The following is a 23,440-nucleotide window of genomic DNA, read 5'->3' as shown; positions in this document are numbered from 1 at the left end:
TATTCTGATTGTCTCACAAATATACCATGTTCTAGATGATGTACTTGGAATCTTACAAAGAATTTGATTTCTCCAAACATAGACATCTCAAACTCATGTTTCATTTTTTCAGCAAAACTTTTGCAAACTACTTCCTTTCCTCCAAAGACTATGTCATCCACAAATATTTCAGATACAAGAATATCCTTACCTTCTTCTGATTTGATGTACATGTTGCTATTATCATCAATTCTTTCAAATCCTATTTACACTAGATACTTGTGAAGTCTCTCATACCAAGCTCTAGGGGCTTGCTTTAATCCATATAGAGCCTTGTGTAATTTTCATACCTTATTTTTGTTCTTTTCATCAAAAAAACCTTTTCATTGCTCTATGTAGACTTCCTCTTCAACTATACCATTCAAAAATGTGGACTTCACATCCATTTGATAGACTTTAAATCCTTTAAAGGCTACATATGCCAGTAAGTCCTTACACCATCCACTCTAGCAACTAGAGCAAAATTTTCTCCATAGTCTGTTCCTTCTTCTTGTGCATACCCTTTACAAACTAGTCTTGCCTTGTTCCTTGTGATTTCACCATTCTCATCTAACTTGTTTCTGAACACCCACTTGGTTTCAATTACATTCTTGTTAGCTAGTCTTGAGACTAAGGTCCATGTCTTGTTCTTCTCAATTTGTTCTATTTCTTCTTTCATAGCATTGTACTAGTTATAAAATTTTATAGCTTCAATTACTATTTTTAGTTCCATTTTGCTGAGTAGACATGTTTCACTTCTAAGTCTATTCCTTGTTACTGGTCCTACCTCTTTTTTTCCAATAATTTGATCTGTAGGATGATGTCTTTTCACATACTTTGCCAATACAGGTTCTTTCCTTGTTTACATGTTGTCTCTTTTAGAATCTGAATCTTCATGTATATTTTCATCAGGTATTTGTTCATTTTCTTCTTGTTGACTGTTCTCAGAATCTAAGTGAACATTCTATATATTCTGTAGCTCAACTTCTGAATGTGTCTGTTGCTCGACATTCACTGTCTATGATTTGACAGATACTGGATTTTGTTGCTGACTGTCATTCTGAGTTGTAACTTCACCATTATTAGGTATACCTTATAAAAATATACAAAGTTCTTGTATTCTTCTGCTTTCTTGGTGTTCTCAACACTTTGAACTTTTGCAAGCTCATCAAATTTCACATTTGTGCTTTCTACTACTTTATTAGTGTTAACATTCAAATATAGCATTTGCATCCAAATATTTTGAAATGTTTTACATTAGGAGAATGCCCATACCATAATTCAAAAGGTGTTGCATTTGTAACTTTCTTGACTTGAACTCTGTTGAGTGTGTAGACTATAGTACTTACAGCTTCTCTCCAGTACTTGAGTGCACCATTTTTCTCCATCATTAAGGTCTTGGAACAATCAATAATTGATCTATTCCTTCTTTCTGCTATACCATTCTAAGGTGGAGTCCTAGGTGCTGATGTCTTCCTTTTGATTCCTCTTTCATTGCATAACTCTTCAAATTCTCTTGATGTGAATTCACCTCCTCTATCAAATCTGAGACATTTTAGGCTCTTCCTAGTCTCTTTCTCTACTCTGGCCAAGTATCATTTGGACATTTGAAATTCATCTAATTTTAGTTTCAGGAACATAACTGTCCTCATCCTTGAATACTCATCTATGAATAGCATTATGTATCTACCACCTTTGTAGCTTTGCACTTCAATTGGACCACACAAGTTAGTATGGACTAGCTCTAATACTTCATTAGAAGTATAGGTCTTGCTTTTGAAAGTTTACTTGGTCATCTCTCCTAGTTGGTATTATTTGCACATGGTGTTATCAAGCTTCTTCAACTTTGGTAGACCTCTAACTTTCTTCATTTTTCTAATGCTTATCAGATTGTCAAAATTTACATGACATAGCCTCTTGTGCCATAACCATACATCATTAGTTTGAACAATGAGACAAGAGGCATCTTCCATGTCTAGATAAAACAAATTAGTCCTAGTTTGATCACCTTTTCCTATTAGACTTCCTTGAGAATCATAGATCTTAACAATTCCATTTCCAAATTCAACCTTGTATCCTATGTTGCCTAACTGTGAGACATTTAACAAGTTATAATTTAGGCCTTCAACATAGTATGCATTATCACATGTTATCCTTTTAGTAAGCTTAATACTACCTTTCCCTTTGATCTGACATGGTGCATTGTTACCAAATCTAACACTATTTTCTTCATATTGACTAAAGGAAATGAACTTACTTTTGTCTCCAGTCATGTGATAAGAGCATCTGTTGTCTATGATCCATCTATCATTCTTGTTCATGCAGGTTACTAGAGAAGTTGCTTCATCTTCATTTGATTCATCTTTCATAGCCACATAGACTACTTCATCATCATTCTCATTAGAGTCTTCTTCAACAATGTATCATCTTTTGCCTTTACCTCTATAGTCCTTGTTGTCCTCTTTCTTGTTCTTGAGGTTGCCTCCATCCTTGTAATTTTTCTTTTGTGTACATCTGGCTGCAATGTGACCAACTTCATTACAATTGAAACAAATGATAGGCAACTTACCTTTGAATTTTCCTCTTCCTCTATGCAATATTCTAGCTAATAATGCCTCCAATTGGTCCACATGATCTTCATTAGTGCTGCTATCATTGGATACATACTTTCCTTTTCCACTCTTTTTTCTTTATTTATATCTTCTCATTTTCTTTTAATGTCATCTTGGCTTTGAATGTAGATTCAAAGTTTTATGGCTTGTAGTTGTCAAAGTTAGATAGCTCAAAGGTAGTGAGTCTTCCAATTATTCCTTCAAATGATAATGTGTTGCCTGGTACACACCTTAGCTCTTGGATGGCTAATACTCTTATAGCATAGATAGGAAGCAAAGTTCTCAAGTATTTGCTACATATTTTTTCTTCTACTAACTATCCCCCTAAGCTTCTTATGGCACTGACTACTTCCTTCATTCTTGCACCATATTGAGCAGCATTCTCTCCTTCTTCCATTTTCATATCATCAAACTTTCCTCTTAGGCTCTCTCTTTTGGCTCTCTTGACATTGTCATCTCCTCCATAGATTCTTGACAATGTTTTCCACATATGATGTGTAGTATCATCATACTTGACATAGCTTAGTGCTAAAGCAATATCTAACATTGCTTGATTGTGCTCCTTCTTCTTGCTCATGTCTTTAAGGAAACTCAGGTGCAGAAATAGTTTCCTACACTAATCTCATAAGGAAATTATGATGCAAATCCTATTAAAATCTTCTACACTTACAGATTCAATATCATGTAAACAACAATATTGCAGCCAAACATGCATACAGAAAATAGACAGAGAAAAGAACACATAACACGAGGATTTGCCAGTGGGGAAAAACCTTTCGGTAAAACAACCCCACCCCTTCAGAACCTACACAATGTATTATCTTCAACACGAGGTCATAATACACTTGCAATGCAAGTTCAACATCAACAACAAAAGACTCCAGTAGCTACTCGTAGTACCAAAAATACACCTTTATCACATCGCTTCTCTTCATAACCCTAAAAAATGCTTATAACATGTGCTTCACTTTAGGGCTACTCCCAAAGGTAAACCATATTAGGGTTTTACCATTCTTCAAGAAAATAGGAACCCCGAACCCCACTATTGGGGTAGAGTGTACAGTACTCAAATATCTTAGTTGCCACATGTCTTCACCTGTCATTGAATCTTCCTAACATAGCTCTTACGTGTCATAGGAATCTGTCATAACCGTTTTAGTCATGATCTTCTTACACACAATTCAAGATGTCGACACATCAACATTATTTGAAAGAAATACATTTTACAAAAAAAATAATAAGAATAGGAATTATACAAGGTTGAGACACCTTATTCCTAACATTCTCCCACTTGTCAAACACCTTGTAAGAGAAACATGAACATAACAGGAACTATAGGTCGAAAGGCCCATAGACTCTAAACACCATCTAAACTTCTCAGTATCCACTAGTTTTTTTAATGCATCTACAACATTCTTCATAGTATCTACCTTTTCCAAATTTACCTTTCCATCTTCTGCCATATCTCTCACAAAGTGATACTGCACATCAATGTGCTTCGTTCTGGCATGAAAAGTTGGATTCTTTGCAAGGCAAATAACACTCTGACTGTCACACCAAATAGTAATTTGTTCTGCATCAACACCAACATCAGAACACAATCTCTTAAGCTAAATGGCTTCCTTACAAGCATGAGTAGTAGCCATGTACTCAACTTCTATAGTGGACAAAGCAATCACAGGTTGTCGCTTGCTCATCCAACTGATGGCACCACCAAACATAGTGAACACATAAGCACTGGTGGATCTATTGTGGTCAATATCACCTACCCAATTTGAATCGACAAACCCATGAATACAAACTAAATGTGGAGATCTAGAAGAGTTACCATGATAACATATGGAGTAATCTGATGTACCCCTCAAATATCTAAGTACTTGCTTAACTGCATCCCAATGTATCTGTCCAAGATTAGCCATAAATTGTCTCAGGACTCCCACTACTTGGGCAATGTCTAGTCTAGTACATACCATAGCATACATAAGGCTGCCAACTGCACTAGCATAAGGTACTCTACTCATGTCCTCCACCTCACTAGGAGATTTTGGACAATCTTCTACAGATAACTTTGTTCCCATAGGAATAGGAACACATAGTGGTCTACAATCTGCCATGTTGAACCTGTCCAACACAAACTTCACATACTTACTCTGACTCAGCCAAAGTTTTCTATTAGACCCGTCTCTACTTATTTCCATACCCAAGATGTACCTAGCTACCCCAAGATCTTTCATCTCAAACTGTGCTGACAACTGAGATTTAAAATCAAAAATCATACCCTTACCCTTCCCAAAAAGCAACATATCATCAACATATAATGCAACAATAAGAAGGCGATCATTTTCAATTCTGAAATAAACACAATGATCTAATTTCAATCTTACAAATCCAATTGACAACACAAAGGCATCAAACTTAAGGTACCACATCCTAGGAGATTACTTCAAACCATATAGAGATTTCTTTAATCTGCAAACTAAGGATCCTTTACCTTTAACAATGTAGTGTTCAGGCTATGACATATAAATCTCTTCCTCCAAATCACCATGAAGGAAAGTTATCTTCACATCCATCTGTTCTATCTCTAAATCATATGATGTAGCAAGAGATAACATAAATCTAATGGATTTCAACTTTGCAATAGGAGAGAATATTTCACCATAATCTATTCCGTCTACCTATGAATACCCCTTTGCAACCAATCTAGCTTTGTACCTTTCAACACTGCCATCTGCATAGAATTTCTTCTTGAACACCCATTTACAGCCAATAGATTTTCTCCCTTTAGGAAAAGGTACAAGGTCCCATGGTTTTTTTTTCTCTAATGAAGCCATCTCATCATCCATAGCCTCAATCTAGGAACCTACATCTTCCATGCCCAAAGCCTCTTTCATAGATCTAGGCTCATCAGTGTTAGTAATCAAAGAAAAAGCACAACTAGAATCTAACATAGAATAACCAAACCTTTCTAGTTGCTTTCTTTCTCTTGTGGATCTCCTCAAGGCCTAAGGTTGAGGTTTTTCTTCCTTTTCTTCTGAACTATCAGAGCTGCAAGAGCTCTCCTCATCATTAGACCCAACATGATCTCTCTATTCAGTCTTCTCAGGGGTAGGAGGTGACTGAACAACATCTTTTTCCTTTTCTTTTTCATCTGGTTGTAGCACAATAGAATAAGATGTTAGCTCTCTAAAAATAACATTTCTACTATACAACACCTTACTAGTCATAGGATCCCAAAGCTTGTATCCTTTCACACTAGCACTATACCCGATGAAAATACATTTAACAGCTTTGTTTTCCAACTTAGATCTTTTCTCCATTGGAACATGTGCATAAGCTTCACAACCAAAAACATGAAGATGTCTAACTGAAGGCTTCTTACCAGACCACACCTCCATGGGTGTCTTACCAAAAAGGGCTGATGTAGGAGATCTATTAACCAGATAACAAGCAGTGGCCATAACTTCGGCCCAAAACCTTTGTTCTAAACCAGCTCCACTAAGCATACTCCTAGCCTTCTCCATCAGTGTCCTGTTCATTCTCTCTGCAACTCCATTTTTCTATGGGGTATACGGAGTTGTCTTATGCCTCTCGATACCTTATTCTTTATAGAACTATTCAAACTCTACTAAGAAAAACTCACCACCATTGTCAGTTCTCACACACTTAATCTTCTTACTAGTCTGATTCTCTACAAGGACTTTAAATTCCTTGAATCGATTAAAGCCTTGTGTCTTAATTTTAAGGAAATAAATCCATGTCCTTCTACTATAATCATCTATGAAAGGTACAAAAAATACAGACTTGGAGATTGAAGGAACTTTTATAGGACCAAATACATCAGAATGAATAAGATCCAAAACATCAGAAGATTTATGAGAACTAGAGTAAAACTGAACACAATTTTGTTTAACATATACACAGTGTTCACAGAAGTCGAACTCAATATTGCAATCATTTAACCCCTCAATGAGATTTTTATTTTTTAGGGTTCTGAGACCCTTCTCACCAATGTGACCAAATCTCAAATGCCACAACATTGTCTTTTCTGCAGGAAGCTTTCCTTCCAAAGTGTTTGCACCCTTAGGTACACTTGTTGCACTAACATTAGAACCACTAACCACAGTCTTCTTTACTGCTTGTTCAGATGGTGGGGATGAAGTGATAGCTACTCTCTTCTTTGAAATAGAAGAACTATTACACTGAGAAATGTGTGCATCAAGCTGAAACAAAGTACCTCTCCTAGTACCCTCAACAAGCACCATAGCTCCTCTCATCATCTTACATCCATCTTTAGAAAAAACAACTTGCACACCTACATCATTCAACATACTTACAAATAATAGGTTTCGTGCCAAACTTGGAATGTGCATAACTCCATTGATTCCCTTTACTCATCCATCAGGAAATTTGATAGTGACCCTTCCACGTCCAACTATCTTTAGGTGAGAATCATCACCCAAGTACACCTTTCCACCATTGAACTCTTCATATCTTGAGAACCAGTTTCGATGAGATGTCATGTGAAAAGATGCACCTGAGTCAACCAACCACACATCATTAGATGCATGGGTTGCCAAAGCTATGATGAATGCATCGCCATCTTCTTGAGATTTTTCAAAACCAAAATTTGAGGCTTTCTTCTTCTTCTTAGGCTCTTTATAGTCTTTACGAAAGTGCCCTGTCTTATCACAGTTCCAACATTTTGCCTTGGACTTATTGGAAGTCTTTGACTTCCCACAGGATTTGGATCTACCCTTATTGTCAAACTTATTGTCATTTTTCTTTCCTCTTTCTGTGGATCTCCCACGAATAGCAAGGGCTTCTTTTTCTGAAATGGAAGCCTTTCTCTGCATCTCCTCTGATAGTAGTGAAGACACCACATCATCCATTTTGAAGGTGACTAATGTGCTTTCGAGAGCCATCACAAGATGGTCCCATGAATCTAGTAAAGAACACAAAAGTGTGTAGCAACGATCCTTCTCCTCTAACTTGACACCAGCTGATGTCAACTATGCAGCGAGTAGATTAAATGCATTTAAATGATCCGTTAAGGATCCACCTTCCTCCATTCATAGAGAATAAAACTTCTTCCTCAGCAACAACTTATTCACCAAAGATTTGGCCTGATAGACAGCCCCAAGTCTCTCTCACAAACTATATGTGGTTTTCTCATCTAGAACATTCAGAAGGAATGCATCGGTTAAACAAAGTCTTATGAGACCCTTAGATTTATGATCTTTGATATCCCAATCTACTTGAGCTATAGTTTTTGGTCATGTAGCACTTGTAGTCACTTCCCATAGGTCATGATCTTCCAACATGTCTTCCATCTTGAGTTTCCACAACTCAAAATTAGTGCCATTAAATTTCTCCACCTCCATTCTTCCATATGATGAACTTACCATCTCAATATGCAAATAAGATTTAGGATGCTCTGCACAAGACTCCCACTCAACTTGAGATTAGCTCAAAAAACCCTACCCAACAACTAGGATTAACAGTTGATCAAGCTCTGATACCACTTGTAAGGAAACTCAGGTGCGAAAACAACTTCCTACACTAATCTCATAAGGAAAGTATGATGCAAATCCTATTAAAATCTTCTACACTTACAGATTCAATATCATGTAAACAAAAATATTGTAGCCAAACATGCATATAGAAAATAGACAGAGAAAAGAACACATAATACAAGGATTTGCTGGTGGGGAAAAACCTTTCGATAAAACAACCCCACCCCGTCAAAACCTGCACAATGTATTATTTTCAACATGAGGTTACAATACACTTGCAATGCAAGTTCAACATCAACAACAAAGGACTCCAGTAGCTACTCGTAGTACCAACAATACACCTTTTTCACATCACTTCTCTTTACAACCCTAAAAAAATCTTATAACATGAACTTCACTTTAAGGCTACTCCAAAAGGTAAACCGTATTAGGATTTTACCATTCTTCGAGAAAATAGGAACCTCGAACCCCACTATTGGGGTAGAGTGTATAGTACTTAAATATCTTAGTTGCCACATGTCTTCACCTATCATTGAATCTTCCTAACATAGCTCTTACGTGTCATAAGAATTTGTCATAACCATTTTAGTAATGATCTCCTTACACACAATTCAAGATGTCAACACATCAACATTATTTGCAAGAAATACATTTTACAAAACAAATAATAAGAATAGGAATTATACAAGGTTGAGACACCTTATTCCTAACAATGTCATCTACAGTGAGGGGTCCTACAGGGTCTACATGATCAACTGTGATTGAGGTCTGTGCATAGTCACCTATTGATCTGAGGTGTAGCTTCATAAGGCTTTGCCATGCAAAAAATTTGTCTTTGTTTAGCTTGGGAACTTCTCTCTTGGACATCTTGATCTTCCTACTGCTAGTACCTTGAAACAAATCAGCAGTGTTCTCTGATACCAATTGTTAGAATTCTTTAGAATAACTGGGGGGGGGTGAATCAGTTATCCAAGGTCCAATGTTGTCCAATACAAATTTGTCTAAAAATCCTTAATGGCATAGAACTAAAATTATCATGCATGCAATTAAACATTAAATAACCATAAAAGATAACATGCATCACATCATAACACTAAGGATTTTGATGACCTAGAAACCCTCTAGGAATAAGAAGGTAAAACTAGGGTGGGGATGATACCCACTAAATAACTATGTAATTGATTTCAACCACTTCTGATGGTCTGCCCTATTAAAGGCCTACCTTGTTAAAGGCTTTACACACTGTAAGATGTGACCCTATTAAAGGATTTAATGACATTCAACTTAGAATGTCGCCCTATTAAAGGATTTACATAGAACTATTAGGCTCACCCAAGTCCATGGGATTTACAATCACCTTCTCAAAAGAATCTTTAATCCCTCTCTAAGGATCTCCTATCCTCCTCTTAAGGATCTCTTTATCCTTCTCCTAAGGATCTCTTTATCCTTCTCCTAGGGATCTCTTTATCCTTTCCCTAAGGCTTATCCACCTAGCTATTAAGCTAACCTAGCAATGTAGGGTTTTAGTGTCTAATACAATGGTAAGAAAGTATTAGAAGGATTTTGACCTAATACAGATTGCAACTTCAACCTTGCAGATTTCAAATCACTCTTCAGTCCTTTTCTTTTCTTGGCTTTCCTCCCTTGCAGTGGTAAGAGCTTGTTCACCCTTCAAGATCTATCTCCTTGAGTTCCTCCACTCATTATGCCAATGCACTCCATGGTCACTTGATCAACTCAAAGTCTTGGTGCTCTGTTCTTACTCCTCTTGGCTTCTTCGCATGATCACACTTATGACCAATTCCCTCTCATGCATGCACATTTGATCTCTAACCTATAGCTCCTTATAAAGAAGTTTTGTTCTTGATTTCCAACTCAAATCATAATTTTCTCTCGAGAAAGGGTATTGTTTTCCCTCCAAATTGTTTCTTCTAGAAACTTCATGATAAATCCATTATCATTCGCCTTTAAAATGGTTTCCATGGATTACATAGAATTCTATGACATCTACTCATCATCCTTATCATCCAACTAATTCACAAAATTTGATGTAACAAACTTATCAGTGTTGATGTGGTGAATCTTTGACTTAACAAATAATGTAGCAACTCAACTTCATTGGTTTATTGATGCTTAGCTCCTTCTATGTTACTCAGATTCTATTGTTATTTTATTGGCACTCGGCACCTAAAGAAATTTTGTGTTACTTGGCACCTAATTTTTACTCGGCACTTGAAGGTTGCTCGGTACTTGAAGATCACTCAGCACCAGAATCTTTCTTGGCACTTGTATCATGCTCGGCACCCGTATCTTGCTTGGCTTTGAGTGAGAATTTTTTTGGCACTAACTAGCTAGCTCGTCTCTCTCCAATGAACTTAGTTAATCCTTACATATTTGATGTGTCTCAATGTGTCCATCCTCTGTATCTTAGAGTATGTCATCAATACACTATTTCATCAATGGCTTAGCTGATCCTCATACTTCATTACAACATCATAACTTCAACCTTTCTCTAGGTACTCTAGTTACATATTATTGATTGCCACCTCCTTGTCAATCAACCAATTGATAGTATTTGGATCACTTAAGCAATTTTCATTCTTGCAAGTAGCAAGTTTGACATCAATGACAAAACAATGATTGAAAACATTCTTTACCAATTCCATTATTCTTCATTCATGATCTTTTCAATCATTTCCAACATAAATGACCTCATATAGGCTCAAAAGATGGGGTACATGAAAATATGGTCCATATTCCTATAGAGAGCTTGGAGAGCTTTATGGAAATGTAAACAATTCGTCAATTAGAGTCCCAGATCAAAAGTTATGCCTCTTGAAAGTTGGACTACCATTTCTAAAATTTTCTAATATTACACCAACTTCTGACATGATTTGGATAACCTTTTATTTTGGTAGTGGATGCCAAGTGGAATATTATAAAATTTATTCCTAACCCTAAATATAATTGGGGTCTATTCAAGAACATTTTTGGCATTGCAAAAGAAATTTTTGGTGGAGTTTGGGAGAAGGCACTGGAGGAAGTTTTTTTCTCCAAGATTAGACTACATTTTAAGCCCATAGAGCATGTCTTTGATTCTATTTTCATTGCACCGAATGTAGTAGTAGATCACTTCTAATAGTAATGTTCCCTATTTCCTATTGTGTTCATTTTGGTCTTGGGTTGTTCCCTCATCATTATCTTTCATTAATGATTTGGTTAAAAAATATAAAGTTTATAAATATAGTATACAATCAATTCATCCCCGTCTTAGCTATGTTATGTAGAATTTTATTCTTAACACCTAGATGGAACTATATCTACATCTTTTTGTTGATATAGTCCTCTTTGGCAATGTAATCCATTCTCTAATTCCTACTTCTCTTCATTTGTTCCAACCTATGGTTATTGAGGTTCAATATCATCAACACTATTCTTGGTGATTGTAAGCCATTTTCCCCATTAAAATAAAATTTTAAATTTTGGGTGGCAATCATGTCCAATGGTTAGATATTTGAAATTTAAAATATTGGATGCATAGAAAAGGTATATATGAACTTAGGTCATATGCATTATATCCTAGCTCTTCAAGTTGTTTCACATTATAAATACCTCAGATGGGCCTAGATCTTCTTAGCCATCCAATTTAAAGAGATCAAGGAATGTTTCTTTGTCTTTATGAAAATTTTCACAATGAATATTCATAGCAACATAATGATAATGTAACACACATTTAAGTGGGGCCTTTTAGTCGAGTCATGCACAGTGGTCAGTGAAACATTGAGAACCATAGATTGAAGATAGATCTATGACTATCATTTTGTCTATATAAATAAATGCAAGATATTTAGTCATAGTGACATAATGACAACATGCAAAGCATCCCAGTGGGCCACTTCATTTTTGTGGCTGATAGATATGTTAGAATGAGATGATAGTTGTCCAAGTTTTATTTGTGCTTTACAAAAATAGGTCAGTCTCTTAGTGTTCCTTCATCCACGATTGATCTCAAAGAATATCTTGATGCAGGATCATCTTGCATGGGAAAATTATTGGAAAAAAAAAAAAAAAAAAAACATTTGTGGAGGAGAGAGAAAGTAACGAAAATTAGAGGAAAAAATAATAAAAAATAAAAAGGAGAAAAGAAAGAAAAAGAGGATTTCTATTTTTGAGGTACATAGGTGGTGTAATAGAAAAAATAAAAAAATAATAAATGGTTGTCATTCCATTTATTGAGGTGTGTGGGTAGAATTCTAGAAAGTTATGAATATTGTAGAAAGTTGTGGATATTGTAGAAGGTTATGGAAGTTTTAGAAGGTTGTGGATATTGTGTAGGTGGAATTCTAGAAGGTTGTGGATAAGTCATGTATTGGGTGGTAAGTGCCTATTTAATCAAGGCATATGAGCATTTCTAATCAAGCTCAAGGAGAAGCTCGAGAATTGGAAGCTCGAGGAGTAGAAGCTCGGGAAGTAGAAGTTGTGGAAGGTGAAAGTTGGAAAGCTTGGAAGGCTTCAAGGTGTGAAAGCTCTAAAGGTGTAGCTCTTAAAATAGAATTCTTGGTGAAGCTCTTGGTGTGAAGACTCTTATTTGGGATTTCACTTATGTTGAAGAATTTGTAAACTTCTTTTTGAAGAAGTCATATCTATGATATCATCTTGTCGGTGTTGTAAGGATTTTCAAGTATAATAAAATTTCTTGTGGAGCATTTTTTTTTTAAATTTCTCTTGGTCTCCATATTGTTTCTTTCTTGATTGTGAGTGGGTAAGGGTGGTGTTGCCCTTTATCAAGTGGTATCAGAGCGTACCTTCATTAGTGGTATCAAAGTGTACCTTCATTAGTGGTATCAGAGCCATACTTCATTATATCTACAACTATTGTTTTATCACTATGAAAAGATGCAAGTTTTTTTGTCATATAGACATAATGACAACTTGCAATGTGGAGCTAGTAGGACCAGCCCATGCAAGGAGTTGTCAAAGGTTTTCTACCATAAATGAAGTTCCAGCTATTAGGTTCCTATTCACTGCAGATATAACACAAAGAGAAAGGGTATTTTGTCATGGCCATCCAATCTTCCAAGATCTAAGGTTGTAATTTTGGTACTATGGAAAGTTGCACAATGAATATTCATAGTGACATAACAACATGTTGACATGTGTCCTCATGGGCTCAGGTGGAAAAGTTGCAAACAAAGGGTAGTCAGTGGTCAACATAAAGTTAGAAGGTTAAACAAGGTGGCAAGATGTTTTGTTATCATTGGACCACATGGTAAAGGCAAAGGTGGAATTTTTTTGACTTCTTGTTATATCAAATTTGGCACATCAAAAAAATATGGAAAAGTAACTCTTTAATGGCAAAATGACCTCTTGATCATCTGCAACCACTTTCATCATTATCCATGCTTGTTTAACATAAAGAAAATTCAATTGTTGCTCTGTGGTTATCCATTTATCTAGTTATGTAGTAATGACTACCATTTCTATCTTCTCAAGGCTCTGTTTGATAAATGATATGATTTTCCTACATCTAGATGTGTACCAAGATTAGAATGTCCCCAAATTTGTAGTGATTGTTCTTTGCAATCTTAATGGTAGTAGTTGATCTTTTCTTTGGGCAGAAGCTATCTCAATTATGCTTGAACTATAAAAGATTTTTTTTAACTCTCCCAAGGGTCAGTCATTTTTTCTTTGATTCTATAGCATTATATTCTATGCCTTGCTACTGTAATTTCCTTTTTCTTGTGAATGAATATATCTCTCTGTTGTACCTCATTTCCCCATTAATATAAGTGCAAAACCTTCTTGCCCTTATTAATTTTTTGTTTCTCATTCTTCAATCTATATGAAAATAGATACTTTTCCTTGAATGTTATAGAGTGAAGCTCCTTCCTTGTAACATCTCATTGGTTTTTTGATCTACATGTGGCCATTGAATTAGAGAAAAGGTTGAATAGTATATTTTGAGGTTATATTAATGAATAGTACATTATTAGGTAGAGATATGACTAAACAAACTATTTTGGTGTATCACCCCTTTAAATTAGATTAGGTAGTTTGCTTCCATGTATCTCTTCTCCCTTTTCCTCTCAAGAAGTAGTTAGATGCACCCTGATAGTAAGGAAGTTGACCTTCTCTAGAGACTCAATCTCATAGTTCAAGTCTTGCAACTTGGAGATTATTTCCATGTCTCACAATGTTTCCTTTAGGTAAGACTTTAGGAAAGAATGTAAGCTTTTGTGAAAACAATGATGGTGTTGATCTTCTCTCTTTTAGGATTTTGCTACTGTCTCTTATGGTAGGAACCCTTTTGAAATTATCATTTGGATAGTTGTTTGATGGTGAAATAGGAACATCCTTCTGATCTCATAATCTTCTTCCCATTTTGTATATTTCTTTTTTATCCACCCTTGATGTGGGTTACTAGTCATGTTGTTAGTTTGATATCAGTGGTCTTTTCTTGTGTAGTAGGAACACCTATGGTTATAGGTTACAAGCTATCTTCTACTAATAACTCACCAAATAAATTTTAGAAATGGTACATGTCAATTATTGATGGATTACAATATCTAACTCACATAAGACCAAATATATCTAATGTAGTTGGAATTTTTATAATATTTCAAGAAGAATGAGAATATGCTCATTCAGAAACTATAAAAAAAAATCTTTAGATATTTGGAAGGAAAATTGGATTAGTATTTGTGGTATGATAGATATGACAATTTCACTTTGCATGATTTTATTAATGTCACTACAACATTTGGGGTCAAATTGTGATGACAATTTGTGATGGGAGTGTAATTTGTGTGTGATTTCATGTTTCTTTTGCAAGTTTTCCTAATGCTGTCATAATACCAACATTGGTGTCATAATTGAGATACCCACGTGATTATAAAACAAAACAAAAAACATGACATAAATCATTATCCATTTGATAGATTGTAAAATTGGAGAGCTACAAAACAAGTTGAAAGAGTGTGGAGATAAGCAAGGACGCCAATGGATTGCTGTTGAATTTTCCATGCCCTTGCCCTTGAAGGTCTTGCCATGCCATTGTTCTATGTCATTCTCGTGCCCTTGCCATGCAAAACTAGGTATTTTTGTGCTCCTTTTCATTCCCTACCATTTATTTCATTTTATTCTTAACATTTTTTTATTTTAAATTAATTTTGATTCCATGTTGATTCATCCTCCTTCAACATGCAATAATAGGTTGAGTGTTTACAATTTAGGCTCTCAATTTTAGCTGAGTTACATATATTCATCTATACACAATGTCTTTCTAGTATCTTTCTACTCACATGCCCATTTTAATTCATATTATCATCTAAATATAGTGTATGATAAGGTTGATGATAAGATTTATAGTGTAGTAAAATTCTCTATATATATATATGTATAAAAAAGTAACACACACTACCTAAGTTATAACCAATGTAAGATGTTGAATTCATTACAAATAGTCATGGAAAAATCCCAATGTCTCAAATTATTCTCTCATTCTTTGTTTGTTCATTACTCTAACAATTTATATGTGGCCATCTATATATAATTCCTCTTTGCTACTTTAAAATTTAACATGTGGCCACAATGTTTTTAACTCTGAATTTCTATTTCTAACCATCACTTGATGAGCATAAACTTGTTACTCTCTACATGCCTAATTGGCATCTTATCACCTTGAGAAATCCAATCACATGGACTATAATATGAAAGGGCACAACTAAATAATCAAAATGTTGTGACAAAAAATTAAAGCATCTGACCCAAGTTACAATAAGTTGCAACCAAAGAAACAATTTTCTAAAGCCCAAGATGCAACAGGTTATGAAAAATGAAAGATGACAACATAAAAATTATTTAAATCATTAAAATAAATAAAAATAATGACTCATATATCTGATTTTGCAATAAAGGAAGATGGATAAATTTGGCAGAATAAGCAACAAAAAAAACATCAAATGTTTTTAATATATTTTTCTTTTATTTTAAACAAGAAAACAAGAAATGGTAGGGGAAAAATTGAATCTAAATCCACATTGGCAAGGAGCACTTTTGAGGTTGGAGGGTCTAATTAGAATATTCTACAATCTTCCTTCCAAGCTTAGTTAAAAGATCTTCTTCATTCAAAGCCCCTAAGCTATACAGTCATTCCATTGTTGATATTCTTCCTCTGAAACCCAAAGAGAATTGCATGGATGATGGTAAGATGAGTGTTGACCAAATAAAAGTGTAATTAAAAACCATTTTCCTTGAGATAAGTATGGAAATTTTTGACATTGAATATCTTTTGCCCTAGATCAATTATAGACTTAGCTAAAACCTTATCGACACATCCCACATTTGCCTCCATCTATGTGTACACCAGAGAAACACCACCAAGATTTTGTTTATATCACTGAATAATTGTCACATAGTTTACAAGGTTTTCTTACAATAGTCAAAACTTCACCCTTTATCCACTGAGTAATTTTGTCATAGTTTGTGAATTTTTCTTCAAATAGTTAAAGTTTTATTATTTACCCACTAAATAATTCACACATTTTGTTAGGTTTTCTTAGAATAATTGAAATTGTACCATTTACTGACTAAGTAATATTTTCACATGGTTAGTACCCTTTATTCTAAATGATCTCATAGTTTGCAAAGTTTCTTAGAATAATTAAAGTTTTAACCTTTATGGCTGAGTTATTTTGTCATATAGTTTGCAAAGTTTGCTTGTAATAATTAATCTATACATAATTGTTTGCAATGTAATGTCAAGGTTTGATATATGTGAGTAGTACATAGAAATGTGTACAAGTTAAGCACTATACATAAATAATTTGTTTGCTTCTGTGATTTCATTTACATCAAGGAAACTATAATGGTTTTTAGGAAGAGGAGGTAAATGCACTTCAATTATAGTCTATTTTTAAACATTAGTAGATTTAGTTTTCTAAACTATTATTTTTTGTTTCCTCATGTAATTCAAAACACATCTCCCTTTAGCCCACATCTCATGTCACACAAGGAAGTGTGCGGCATTGGGCCAAATTTTGGTCAAAATCATGATAAGGGTTCTGATTTTCTTTAAAAAATATACATAAGGCCTATCACACTAGGAATAATCTACTATCCACTTAATCTAGCTCCACCTACCTTCAAAAAGAACCTAACACACTATCTCATGGAAATTCAGTTCAACTATAATTTATAAGAAATCAACATGACATTTCCCAAGCTGCATAAAGTTAATTTAGACTATGAATAGGATTTTTTTTGTATTCACTTCTGATCTGTACCATTTCCATTTATCCCATTATGAAGTCAACGTAATAATTCACCATGACTTGTGAATTAGTTTTTAGTTACTAGAGGATAAATTTTCAATTAGGCCTAGTGAATCTGCATTTTCAGTTTGTGAATAAAATATCTAGTTGAAACTTTACAAGTGGGTTGATCTAATATGTTTAGGTTGAGAGAAACCCTAGGAGTCATTGGGAACCTTTTGTGAAGGTCTTTACATAGATTTGGCTTTCAAGACCTTAGTAGCCCTTAACAACGCATACATTGTACAGTTCAAGCATTTGACAAATCATTATCATGAAGAGTTGGAAGAAATGCATTGACCCACTGCCCCTTTCCATTAGAGTCCTAAAAGTTTAAAGTAACTTCCTAGTTTCTATTCGAAAGGATTCTAAGAAATTTAGAATGTTTACATTTTGTCTTATAGAACCTAATAAAAATTTTAAAAATTAAAATAAATTAAAGCATAATGTCTTTCAAGCATTTATTACTTTGAGAAATTATGTTTATAAAGGAATTATGATGGAACTAAATATTAAACATGTTGTATTGCATGAGAATCTCATAAAAGAGAGAAAACATAAAAACTAAGCATATTAAAAAATGAACATACAAAGCATATAAATGACATTAATATGCATGAAGATATGATGAAATAAAATAAGTTACAAACTTAAACTACTCAACAAGTACATGAAAACCTCAAATGATAAATTTTGACGATGTTTGTGAGGGAGGAATGTAATAGATTTTTAGTCAAACAATATGACAATGTGTATGAAGAGGCATCTAGGAATGAAAGAAAATGCCTAACTTCAAAGATTTTTCATGAGGGAAATCAAGGGCCAAGATTGGATGGTGAATGGAAAATAAGGGTTGATTCAAGGATAGGAAATGGATTGAATGTTTATGCTTGAGACATGTGGAAGGGCTAAATGTTCTCACACAATTGTGAACAAACATGTTCAGTTACCAAGACTAGTTAAAAAAAAAGATATTATAGATGATTGTTAGGAAACTTGTTAAAATTATTGAGCATCTATTTTGGTTCTTGAATCTCCATGGATAGTCACATAGGAGAAGTAGAGTGAAGATGAGTTTTCACTCTAATCCTATGAGTGTCCAGAGCTAAAAGCAATTCTTGGTGAAAAAGATTCATGAATATTATAATATGAATGATTATATCTACCACCATCCAAATGTGTATGGAAAAATAATAAATGATGTAATGAGATAGACATAGATGGAAATGGAAAAATAAAATATGTGAAACTAAATATAGACATTGGATTTAGATATTGATTATCCAAGAAGGTGGAAGGATAAATGTGAAACCTCATAGGAATTCAAATATTCACAACTCAATAGAAGAGACTAAAGTTTGGAAATATAAAGAGAATATGTAACAATCCCTAATATTACATGAAAATATCAAAAGAAAAAGTAGTAGTGAAGCTTTAAATGAATAATAATATTAGCTCATTATTAAACTATATAATGAAAAGAGAATATCACAAAATATGTGACAAGAAGTTATCATTTCTCAAGAAGACATCTCCCAAAAATGTTAATCTCGTATTAGTTTTGAGATATGATTGACAATACACTTAAGTCATTTTCTTAAGTTCATGCCGAACAAGTAATGTATGCTAAGCATAAGTTGTCAAATGGTGTATGCCGAGCAAGAGCTATATAGTATGTTCTGAGTAACTAGTAAGTGTTGAGTCACTAAAGTGTTGAGCATATAGTAGATGTCAAGTTATTCAAAGGCCAAGTGATCAATGGATGTCAAGCATTAGAGGCTATAAGTTCTTGGTAAACCATTTTGGACATAGTTGTTTGTAATGGCACAAACTTCTATGTAAACTATTTTTGGGCTAACTTAAGGATTATTTTTTGATTCTAGATGATAAGAGTGAATCTATATTGAGAATCCCTATGCATTACATGCAACCAATCTAAATGAGGGATTTTCTAAGTGACAAAATGGGTGAATCCCAATCATTAATTCTAACCTAACCCTAAGTCACCTAGGTCTTCTTAAGAAGGAAAAATCCTAAACATTGTATGTGTGTGGTGTTGGTGTTTTTTATTAAGCAAGAAAATACTCAATACCAAGATAATAAAGATCACAATAATCTAAGGGTTAGCTACTTCCCATTAACAATTATATATGCTTCCTATCTGGACCCAATTTTAATAAAATCAAGATAGATTTTCTGCTCTTTATGCTCTACAGAACCAAGGTGGGTATGCCTGAGGGATGGAAGAGTTTTCAACCTGATACTACATACATATTTTATTCATTCCATAACAACACATGTCCCTTAAATAATATTTGGTCACAATTCTTCTTAGGTTTACAAGTAATTTTGGTAATAGTAGCTAACTAAGACTCAGAGATTAAATGCAAACAAGTGCTAGCCATCGTTGATATTTTTTAAAATAGTAAAGTAAATTTGATTTTGATTTTTAAGCTTGATGCTTGTCTATGATTTCTCCATCTATAGACTAAATTAATAGATCAGTGCTCATCCATTGAGATTCAAAGTACGTTCAATTTCTAGATCTAAGTAATTGCATTATAATCAATACTATGAGTAATTCTCACTAGAAAAAGATTCTTACAGACATCCTTCCTACTACCATGGAAACCCTATCAACTGCACTGAAGCATTTACTTAATTCATTGAATTAAAAGAAATAGTAAATTGATATACAACTTGATTCAATTGCATTTAATTGGATAAGCTTTGCTCATACAACTTCAAAATAACAAGGTAATAAAATGGAGACAAGATTCAACAAGAATAGATATGGAGATAATTCATTTTGTATTAATTTCCCTTTGAAAATTATACACAATTAAAATGAAACTCAGAATGACTCAAGATGGGACATCAAGATCCTACAAGATTAATGTATTTTGAGATATTTGCAAAGAAACACCTCATAAAGTTTACACCAATAAAATAGGCTAAATAAGCTTAGTAAGAACTAAACTTATGCAATAACTTGGACCCTTTGTTTAGCCCCAGAATCTCACTTATATAGAGTGAGATGCAACAAGCTTCAGGCATAGAGAACTGACAGCTATCCTTTAGACAAAAGATATTTTACAATTGTTACATTTATAAAAGACACAAATTTTCATAACAAAAAAAACTATAAATCAAAATATTCTTTTGGTGGGCCTATTTTTTGTTACATTTTCAAATGCTAAAAATTCCATGATTGGATTTTCACTATTCTGAATCCTCAAAATTTGTAGCCATCAAGTTTGTCAATGATGTGTCTAGCTATAATCTTTACAAGTTAACTTCAATTTGAGGATCTCCACTTTCATCATCATGTACTATTAAAATAATAGTTATGTCTAGGCTTAATTATGCCACATCATCAATTGGGACCACTGTGCTTTCCACTTGGGCTGGCTTTTCTTCTTTGTCTTCTTCTACGTGCACTGATGTACCATCTATTTGGTTCTCATCCTAGTCTAAATTACCTTCTACTAGTGCCATTTGTTTTGAATAGACAAAATCATCGATCCATTTGTTGAAAATTGTATCATTAGGCCAATCAAAACTCAAGATTTCTCATTTCTTTTTAATCACCCAATCCCCTAATTCATTTATTTCAACAAATTCCTCTTTGAGGGAATTATAAAACAATTACACTTTAACAAATTCTTCATTTTTCCTTTCCCATAGCACATGTCCTTCATTACTGATTTCAATTATTCTTTTGCACAATAAATCATTTAATTCCTTTCCCCGCTCCTTTTTTCTTTTATTATGTCAATCTCATTGAGTGCATCAAGAAAGAGATCAAATTTCTGACCTAAATATCTTGACAAACAAATTGTTATTTTTTTTCCAATACCACCTTCTTATTTTTAAAATCAGATAGACCATTAGTTATATCAAAAAAAAAATCTACTTGTTCATGAGGTGAGCTAGCAACTAAAGTGCATAAAAGGGTGATATCCTTATCTCTTTCATCCCATTTACTTATTATAGGTTTTAAAACTTCCTCAGCATGTTTGATTTCTCTCCATATATCCAAAATGTTCACTAACTATTCATAGAATGCTGGCCAATCAATCTTATCTACCAGATATAAGATTACTTTTCTTAGTTTTTTACTATACTGATAAGTTAATTCATCCTATAAGGCCCTCAACTTATTCTTTTCTTCCTCAAACTCATCAATAGTATAAAATTTTGGCCTTTATGGAGTATTAGGAATCTCAAAGAAATGGAGTAGATCTAGAAGATTCCACTAATGGGCAAGGATAAGTGATTTGTGGCCTAGTGAATTGTCCCACCACTTTATTCTCTAATTCAATCCTTTTTTGAACTTCATTATTGTATGTAGCTAAAAGTTTCTCATATATATCCTGCAATTCCAAATTTTCTTTTTGGTCTCTTTCAATAGTGGCTAAATTCAAGCTAGATACCCCAACACCTAGATGTGCAACTTCTACACTAGTAGTTTCTTCTACTCTCTTCACAATCGAGTTGTCCAATAATCCAGTATCAATTAGGCTAGGAAGGGTCAGTCCTAGATCCTTTCCTTCTTGACCAAATGACTAATGTAGCCTAGTCCTCACTAAATTTGGCACCTTTTATTTCTTTCTCCCCCTGATCCTCTATACTTAGTTTATCTGAAATAGAATTAAAAACCAAAGCATATGCTATATCCCAAATGGATAGCAACAAAACATCGAATGCCTTTACCATTTGTCTCCCCTCTTCAGGGATCATCCTTTGGAATTCTTGTATCATTTATCCTTTGATAAGATTATATATATCTACTTTCTCCATTCCTAGATGCTCTATTCTTAGTTTATTGTATCTCTCTTTAAACTTTCCCATGTGACTATCCAGGCAAATTGGTAGAAGGCTCTAGTTTTAACAAAATTATCATCAGATAAAAACTCATGACTAGCATTATCAATCACAGGGTCCAACTCCTTTCATCTCCAATTTGTAATGGGGATTGTGTAGGTGAATATTCCTCAACTTGAGGTGTCTATTCCCTTATTATTTTCTACCTTTTAGGTAAGGGTTCATCAAGTCTTTCTTCTAGGACTAAACTGGTCGATCCTACTATCTGTTTTCCTTTAACTATGGTAACCCTTTTTATTCTAAATCACATCATAACTAGGTCTTTTTTGGACAATAAACTACCATGTTCCTACTATAGGAATGAATACCAATCTCCTCATGACCTATCTGGCTTTGTCTAGAAAAGAATTGATAAAAAAAATGTTTCTTTTCATTCATGGCCTCCATGATTTTAGGAAAAGTAATCATGAGTTTATTTATTTTGTCTATCTCTATTTTCCCATCATCTAGAGGCTTGTAGTCTTTATCAAAACAATGAATAAATTTTAGAACTCTAGAAAAAAATCTCCATTTCTCTTTTTTGGTCTCTTTCTCTTGCAAAGAGAACTCATTTCTTATTATATCCTCAAGGAAATAAGGTTCATGTTTTTTAAAACCAACTTTATCCCTTAATCTAAAAATCGAATAAAAAAATCCCTCAGTATCACAAAAATGGGGATGAGATACAACCATCTTGTACTAGTCTAGAAATTTTTGTAAAAACAACTTACCACCTTTTGTAATTATGAAATGGTGGGCTATAGTACAAGTGGGGAAAATTGAACCTCTACCTCTTCTAACCAAATATGCTTCCTTTGGTCCTCGTATCTACTATAATATCTCAACTATTCCTACCTTCAAAGGTACCTGGTAGGGTAGTATGTGGGGAGTTCCTTGGAAACCATAAACCCTAAAAACTATTGAAATAGAGTATGGTATGATATCAACCCAATTATGTGACACCTTTAAATTAGATGGATTATCCATTGGTCTAATAAAATTCATTAATACCCTAGGGATTCAAGGATTGTCCCTTACTAAGAGGCTTCTCAATTTAGAGGCAAAATTTTGATTAAATCTAACAAATTTGGCCTTTTTTGTATCCCTGGTCATATTT

Source organism: Cupressus sempervirens, chromosome 7, assembly GCF_028749045.1.
Source record: "Cupressus sempervirens isolate cs-2001-9-10 chromosome 7, ASM2874904v1, whole genome shotgun sequence".
Classification (NCBI taxonomy): Eukaryota; Viridiplantae; Streptophyta; class Pinopsida; order Cupressales; family Cupressaceae; genus Cupressus; species Cupressus sempervirens.
The sequence above is the reverse complement of the archived record's forward strand: the minus strand, read 5'-3'. Positions refer to the sequence as shown.